Source organism: Oncorhynchus nerka, linkage group LG3 (assembly GCF_034236695.1).
Source record: "Oncorhynchus nerka isolate Pitt River linkage group LG3, Oner_Uvic_2.0, whole genome shotgun sequence".
NCBI classification, from domain to species: Eukaryota; Metazoa; Chordata; class Actinopteri; order Salmoniformes; family Salmonidae; genus Oncorhynchus; species Oncorhynchus nerka.
The window spans coordinates 5,764,285-5,770,145 of NC_088398.1; the positions used below are offsets into that span (position 1 = coordinate 5,764,285).

Genomic DNA, 5,861 nt, shown 5'->3' on the forward strand with positions numbered 1-5,861 from the left:
GTAGTTGAGGGGCTTGCAAATGATTACAGATTACAAAGTGAAACCCAGATGCTGCCCAGTGCCTTTTATGCTCGCTTCGAGGCAAGCAACACTGAAGCATGCATGAGAGGACCAAATGTTCCGGACGACTGTGTGAACACGCTCTCTGTAGCCAATGTGAGCAAGACCTTTAAACAGGTCAACATTCACAAAGCCGAGGGGCCAGATGGATTACCAGGACATGTACTCAAAGCATGCGTGGACTAACTGGCAAGTGTCTGCACCGACCGAGTCTGTAATACCTACAGTTGAAGTCGGAAGTTTACATACACTTAGGTTGGAGTCATTAAAACTCCTTTTTCAACCACTCCACAAATGTATTGTTAACAAACTATAGTTTTGGCAAGTCGTAATCTACTTTGTTCATGACACAAGTCATTTTTCCAACAATTGTTTACAGACAGATTATTTCACTTAGAATTCACTGTATCACAATTCCAGTGGGTCAGAAGTTTACATACACTAAGTTGACTGTGCCTTTAAACAGCTTGGACAATTCCCAAAAATGATGTCATGGCTTTAGAAGCTTCTGATAACCCTAACCCTAATTGACACAATTTGAGTCAATTGGAGGGGTACCTGTGGATGTATTTCAAGGCCTACCTTCAAACTCAGTGCCTCTTTGCTTGACATCATGGGACAATCAAAAGAAATCAGCCAAGACCTCAGAAAATAAATTGTAGACCTCCACAAGTTTGGTTCATCCTTGGGAGCAATTTCCAAATACCTGAAGGTACCACGTTCATCTGTACAAACAATTGTGTGCAAGTATAAACACCATGGGTGTCAGGGTTTTCCTGTGGTGAAGTAGAGGACCAAAACGCAGCGTGGTTATATTGACTCATGTTTAATAAAAACAGATAAACATGAACACTACAAAACAATAAACGTGGAAAACCAAAAACAGCCCTATCTGGTGCAAAACACAGAGACAGGAACAATCACCCACAAACACACAGTGAAACCCAGGCTACCTAAGTATGATTCTCAATCAGAGACAACTAATGACACCTGCCTCTGATTGAGAACCATACTAGGCCGAAACATAGAAAAACAAACATAGACTGCCCACCCAATTCACGCCCTGACCATACTAAATAATGACAAAACATAGGAAATAAAGGTCAGAACGTGACAATGGGACCAAGCAGCCGTTGTGCCGCTCAGGAAGAAGACGCATTCTGTCCCCTAGAGATGAACGTACTTTGGTGCGAAAAGTGCAAATCAATCCCAGAACAACAGCAAACGACCTTGTGAAGATGCTGGAGGAAACAGGTACAAAAGTATCTATATCCGCAGTAAAACGAGTCCTATATCGACATAACCTGAAAGGCCGCTCAGCAAGGAGAAGCCACTCCTCCAAAAACCGCCCTAAAAAAGCCAGACTACGGTTTGCAGTTACACATGGGGACAAAGATCGTACTTTTAGGAGAAAAGTCCTCTGGTCTGATGAAACAAAAATAGAACTGTTTGGCCATAATGACCATCGTTATGTTTGGAGGAAAAAGGGGGAGGCTTGCAAGCCAAAGAACACCATCCCAACCGTGAAGCACGGGGGTGCCAGCATCATGTTGTGGGGGTGCTTTGCTACAGGAGGGACTGGTGCACTTCATAAAATAGATGGCATCATGAGGCAGGGAAATTATGTGGATATATTGAAGCAACATCTCAAGACATCAGTCAGGAAGTTAAAGCTTGGTCGCAAATGGGTCTTCCAAATGGACAATGACCCCAAGCATACTTCCAAAGTTGTGGCAAAATGGCTAAAGGACAACAAAGCCAAGGTAATGGGGTGGCCATCACAAAGCCCTGACCTCCAATCCTATAGAAAATTTGTGGGCAGAACTGAAAAAGTGTGTGCAAGCAAGGAGGCCTACAAACCTGACTCAGTTACACCAGCTCTGTCAGGAGGAATAATTCACCCAACTTATTGTGGGAAGCTTGTGGAAGGCTACCCAAAACTTTTGACAAGTTAAACAATTTAAAGGCAATGCTACCAAATACTAACTGAGTGTATCTAAACTTCTGACCCACTGGTAATGTGATGAAAGAAATAAAATCTGAAATAAATCATTCTCTCTACTATTATTCTCTCTACTCTCTACTATCCCTGGTCACCTATGACTGCGTGACCAATGTCACTCCAATGTCATCATTAAGTTTGCTGATGACACAACAGCCTGATCATCGACAACAATGAGACAGCCTATAGGGAGGATATCAGAGACCTGGCATTGTGGTGCCAGGACAACAACCTCTAACTCAATGTGAGCAAGACAAAGGAGCTGATCGTGGACTACAGGAAAAGGCGGGCTGAACAGGCCCCCATTAACATCGACGGAGCTGTAGTGGAGCGGGTCGAGAGTTTCAAGTTCCTTGGTGTCCACATCACCAACAAACTATCATGGACCAAACACACCAAGACAGTAGTGAAGAGGGCACGACAACACCTTTTCCCCCTCAGGAGACGAGATTTGGCATGGGTCCTCAGATCCTCAAAAATAAAAAAATGACTATTTCCTGTACCCCTACACACTGACTCGGTACCAGTACCCCTGTATATAGCCTCACTATTGTTATTTTATTGTGTTACTTTTTAAAAACTTTTAAAAACTTTATTTTATTTATTAAATATTCTCTTAACTCTATTTCTTGAACTCTACTGATGGTAAAGGGCTTCTAAGTAAGCATTTCACGGTGAGGTCTACACCTGTTATATTCGGCGCATGTGACAAATAAAATTAGATTTGATTTAATGGAATGGATGACCTTGTTCTTACAGACTACAACTCCCTGTATCCAGAGGTTTGTCGGCTGAACACCACCACCTCAGACACTGAGGTAATGTGTATGAAATCCATATTATCCAGACACAGAGTGGCAAGTGAAGTCTTCAGCGATACTAGACCGTAATTCTCTAATGCAAAAGTTCAAACAATTCAGCAAGGACTGGGACTTCGTCCACGCTACGTCAAGTCCACACTTCCCACAATCGAACGGACTCGTGGAGAAATCTGTTCAGACAGTGGAGAGACTGATGTACAACGCAAAAGAACTGCCTTCTACAGGAGCCTGCTTGTTTACCGCACGTTGCCACTTGACTGGGAGTTTTCCCCAGCACACCTCCTCATGCAGACTGAGGACCAACTGACCCATCACGCAGGACCTCCTAAAAAGGAAAGACAGAGAGAAAGTGAGGAAGTTCAAAGAACAACCGAAAACAAATCAAAAGTTCTACAATGACAGAGGAACAAGAAACCTATCTGAACTCCAACCTGGTGACAACATGAGGTACAAAGACGAAACAAACGCATGGACACAAAAAGGAACAGGTACGGAAGTACAGCCAAGGTCATACAACATACGAACAGAAGATGGCGCTGTTCTATGGAGAAATCGCTGTGATCTTCTAATCTAAGGGGACCAGCAACAGACAGTCATGACACTGTTGAAGAGGCTGAAAGCACAGCTCTGGCAGGAGCGCAGCGTGATGAACAAATCATCAAAAGATCGACAATGCAAGTGAGTGTCCTTGTGTAGTTAAGGCCATGTTTGTGTTGTTGCAAATAGATACGGAACACTTGTGTGGACCTGTGGGGCTAAGAACAACTAAAGGAGAATAAAAAGAGAGAGGGAGAGAAAGGTGCTGCAGGGTTAAAGATGCACTCTCAAACTTTTGTATCATTTCAGCCACTAGTGGTGCTCACAAGCCAAAACTGGTCCCTGTTTTTTGTGTACAATGTCATCCAGGTTGTGTGATATGTTATGATTTTTTGTTTGTTTGTTGACCAGTTAAGAACAAATTCTTATCTTCAATGACAGCCTAGAAACAGTGGGTTAACTGCCTTGTTCAGGGGCAGAACAACAGATTTCTACCTTGTCAGCTCGGGGATTCAATCTGGCAACCTTTCGGTTACTAGTCCAATGCTCTAACCACTAGGCTACCTGCCACCCTACACATTTGTGTGATATCATCCCATTTTATGCAATTTGTGTGATATGTTAAAAGAATCCAGTTTTTGCAAATGATACAAATGTGTTGTGCTTAAGATCCCAGAGTGCATCTTTAACAAGGGGTTGTGTGGAGAAAATATGCACCAGACAAGAACGGGCAGTCTTGTGGAGGGACGGGGAGAAAGGCCAAGTCTGGAGGTTGTTTATTGGTAAAAAATTGGGTCAGTCCCCCCATTCCTTGATTTTAACGTCTACAGATGTTGATTTTTGAGCCAATCTGGCCTGGCCAGACCGGCCTTGATTTGGCTGCAAAATTGTTTTTTTTTCAACATCCATAAAAGAGGTTGTTTAAACTTTCACTCTGGACATCAGGCAGAGTCATATTTTCTATGTCTTGCTGACTGGGTCTTGCTCACTATGCCCTCCCTCCCTCCCTATTTCTCAGGGTGAAAGCAGAGTGTTCAGAATGGCAGGTCAGTGTGTTCCCTGGCCTGATCTCTCCATCACTCAACCTGTCATCAGCCATGCCTGCCTGACCTTGTTAGGCAGAACTTCTCTCCCCCTCACCCCTCCTCACCTCTCCTCACCCCCAGCCTCATCCCAGAGACTTTGTAGCCCCAATATGTCAGGGGGATGATGAGTGTGTGACCCTCTTGAAGTGACTTTGGGAGAGAGCGCGCCAGCTGAGTTTTGTTGTCTGTGACTCTGGTAGCATGTGTGACAATATTTATATTGGTCAAGTTCATGGAAGCCTGCTGTGATCAGGTTTCCCCCATAAAAGCTATTAATGGTCCCCATGGAAACCCTCTTTTCAACACAAGTAGGGGATCAAACAAAGGGTCAGGTGTTTCGGTCGTGATATTCACTCATCTTTGTTGCAATGCCTTTTGATGTAGCAATATAATTGTCTACTCTAGTTTCTTAATCCTGCACGGTCCTTCGGGTCCCACAGCACATTTCTGCTTCAGCCCATCACCTGATTCAACTACCCAACCTAACGTAAGCCCTTGATTAGCATGATAAGGTGTGTGTTAGTGCTGGGCACGATCAAAATATGCACCCATGTGGGTTCCCAGGACCAGGATTAAGAACCCCATGAATACAGAAATATGTGTGACCTTTAGCTACAAGCAACTCTGGACAGTGATACAGGCCGTGCAAGCTTTTACTCCAGCCCCACACTAGCATGCCTCATTCAATCTAGACCATGATAAGTTGGTGTACAGTTAGAGCTGGGCTGAAACAAAACCTGCACACACTGCTGCTCTTTCAAAAAATTGGCCACTTCTGAGCTGAGACCACACTCACCAACTACACTGTTGTTGTCTGGTGAATATAGCATATCTAATAAGTTGAAGTATCATACACACTCATTCATAGAATCTACCCTGTAAAGAACTTTATTATACACAGATTTAAAATAGATGTTGATAACAAATGTGTACTTTGTGGTTGTGACCCAGTGACTCAACCATTTATTTTAGAACTGTTCTTATGTCAGAAGTTTTTTGAGTGAGTTAGAAGATTTTATTTGAAAATAAACAACTATTAATGTTAATCTGAGAGACTCTGATTTTATGTTTTATTTTGATCCAAATGATATGGACCCTGATTTAACTTTCATTGTTCATGTGTTTATTTTTCATGGAAGATTCTTTATCCATAAAATAAAGTGGGAAGAGACCAAACTCTTCTTCACATGATTTAAGATAGAATTGAAATATTATTTGAAATGATCAGTAAATGTAAAAACAAAAATGCAAAACACACCATAAAAAATGTGACAAATTGAAAATGTATTTGATATGTAATGCTGTTAGGTCTGTTAGGTCTGTTAGGTCTGTTAGGTCTGTTAGGTCTGTTAGGTA

The 5,861-nt window shown here is 42.6% G+C and overlaps 1 long non-coding RNA gene across 1 annotated transcript; it reads left to right on the forward strand.

The window, feature by feature from the left end:
* The first annotated feature begins 3,469 nt into the window (after window positions 1-3,469).
* On the forward strand, window positions 3,470-5,551 carry LOC115125790 (uncharacterized). The gene is made up of 2 exons (XR_003863024.2): window positions 3,470-3,561; window positions 4,439-5,551. It is a non-coding gene; the product is annotated as an uncharacterized LOC115125790 (long non-coding RNA).
* Window positions 5,552-5,861: the final 310 nt, after the last annotated feature.